A 2,500-nucleotide genomic window follows, 5' to 3' on the forward strand; every position below is an offset into this window, starting at 1 on the left:
CCGATGGCCGGTCCCCGTTCCCGCCTCTGCTTTTCCTAGGGCAAAGCTGCTGCACGCCTCGTGATACTCCGCGGGCGACATGGTGGCGGTGATCCTGCCTCCGTCGCTGCGGTGCGTTGGGGCACGCATCGCCTCTTGGGCGCCCTGTTTTTTTTCAACCAATAGATGTATGTCTCTGCGGGCCGCACCAGGCTGGTGCTCCCCACAGCTTCACGCCACCCTGCTCCGCCCGCACGCCGGCGTGCAGGTGGCTGCTGCTAAAGGTGGGGAGTGTATGTGCGGTCCGGGTGGCTTTCCTCTGGCGAGGGAGAGACCTTAAGCAAACTCAGAGACAAATCTTGACGGTCGATCACTCGTAAAAATAAAACGTGACAAACTTTGTGTTGGTTCAAGTACGAAAGGATCTCTGTCGGCTTGGGGGTACGCCCGTTTCCGTTTCAACTTGTCTCGCGAGGGTGGTTTCGGGGCCAGCAGGAGAGCTCGTCGGGGTAGCAGGCCCTGCAGCCGTGGTCACCGCCAAACCCCCCCAACTCGAGCAAGTGAAAAAAAAAAGTAACAGGAGCGAAAGCATCTCTGTCGGCTTGGGGGTACGCCCGTTTCCGTTTCAACTTGTCTCGCGAGGGTGGTTTCGGGGCCAGCAGGAGAGCTCGTCGGGGTAGCAGGCCCTGCAGCCGTGGTCACCGCCAAACCCCCACAACTCGAGCAAGTGAAAAAAAAAGTAACAAATAAGAAAGGATCGTCGGCTTGGGGGTACGCCCGTTTCCGTTTCAACTTGTCTCGCGAGGGTGGTTTCGGGGCCAGCAGGAGAGCTCGTCGGGGTAGCAGGCCCTGCAGCCGTGGTCACCGCCAAACCCCCCACAACTGTTGGGCGCCTACCTGCGCGGGGCAGGAGGACACTTTCCGATTTCAAATCTCCGTTTGCCGAGTCCACCCCGAACGCACGCGGGCGGGCGGGTTCGCATCACCCTTCGTCACAAGGGGCGAAGCCCGTTCCACCGTCTCGTCAGTAGTGCCGACCGGTCTGTGATCGACGAGGGGAGCCACACCAGGTCCGGCCCTGCTGCTTGGCGGCACCGCGTCGTCGGGAGCTCGCGACAGACGGAGGGTTTCGGTGTACTCTCCAGCCACGGGAAACGAAGCCGGTGATGCAGGCGCCGGTCCTTCGCTCCCAAATCGGCTGGGTTTACATCGTTGCTATCTAGTCACGCTCCCTTCAAACCCGACGGGGTACCTATTCCCCTCACCCGTCTGTGCGTATACAGCCTCTTTGCACTTGCGGGATGGGGGTGGTGGTTTAAAGACTCTCGAGTTGCCGCCCGTCGGTCTCCGAGCTCCGTGCAGTAGTGATCCCCAGCGAACTGCCAGCAGGGCGAACGAGCGATCCCGCTCTCGGTCGGGGCGCCTGGCGTCGATCGGTGGTCGGTGGCTTGCGGGCAAGCTGCGCTGTGAGTGTGGGAACGAGTATGACGAGCCGTTGCCGCGACTCCCATTCCACCTCGGCGGTGGCTGGGCCGGGCGGGCGTCTGCTCGGGCGAGTGCCGCCCCCGCCTCCTCGCAGGAAGTCCGCTCGCCGACACGCCGCCACGTGCACGCGTCAGTGACGCTGCCGAACCGATGGCCGGTGCCCGTTCCCGCCTCTGCTTTTCCTAGGGCAAAGCTGCTGCACGCCTCGTGATACTCGGCGGGCGACATGGTGGCGGTGATCCTGCCTCCGTCGCTGCGGTGCGTTGGGGCACGCATCGCCTCTTGGGCGCCCTGTCCTCCTCCCCCCAATAGACGTATGTTTCTGCGGGCCGCACCAGGATGGTGCTCCCCACCGCTTCACGCCACCCTGCTCCGCCCGCACGCCGGCGTGCAGGTGGCTGTAGCTCAAGGTGGGGAGCGTATGTGCGGTCCGGGTCGCTTTCCTCTGGCGAGGGAGAGAGACCTAAAACAAACTCAGACAACTCTTGACGGTGGATCACTCGGCTCGTGCGTCGATGACGAACGCAGCTAGCTGCGAGAATTAATGTGAATTGCAGGACACATTGATCATCGACACTTTGAACGCACTTTGCGGCCCCGGGTTCTTCCCGGGGCCACGCCTGTCTGAGGGTCGTTTGGCAATCAATCGCACTCGCCTTGGCTGGCGAGAGCGCGGCTGGGGTGTCGCAGAGGACCCGTCCTCTTTGTCCCCCTAAGTTCAGACTCCGGAGCCCTCCGGCGTCGGAGCGCTTGGCCTTTCCCCCCCACCCTGCACATTCCGTTCGTCAGGCTCGACGCCATCCCCCCGCCGGGGAGCGCGGCCTGGCGTCCGTCTGTGTCGTGGCAGTGGGGCCAGCACGGCTGTCACCGGTCCCAGAATGGCTGTCGGTGGTTCACACTGTGTGTGTGTGCCAACCCTCCTGGTCTTTGGGACACGGAGCTGCCACGAAGTGTTGAGCCTCCAGTGGGGGGTCTGCCTAAGCTCTGCACGTCCGCATTGGGTCCGTCTCTCGGTTGGCTGGCAGTGGAAAGAGTG

At 63.1% G+C, this 2,500-nt stretch overlaps 1 non-coding gene across 1 annotated transcript; it reads left to right on the forward strand.

Moving 5' to 3' along the window:
* Positions 1 to 1,944: 1,944 nt before the first annotated feature.
* Positions 1,945 to 2,098, forward strand: LOC140472374 (5.8S ribosomal RNA). The gene has a single exon (XR_011957590.1). It is a non-coding gene; the product is annotated as a 5.8S ribosomal RNA (ribosomal RNA).
* Positions 2,099 to 2,500: the final 402 nt, after the last annotated feature.

The sequence above is a fragment of the Chiloscyllium punctatum genome, unplaced genomic scaffold, assembly GCF_047496795.1.
Source record: "Chiloscyllium punctatum isolate Juve2018m unplaced genomic scaffold, sChiPun1.3 scaffold_306, whole genome shotgun sequence".
NCBI lineage: Eukaryota > Metazoa > Chordata > Chondrichthyes > Orectolobiformes > Hemiscylliidae > Chiloscyllium > Chiloscyllium punctatum.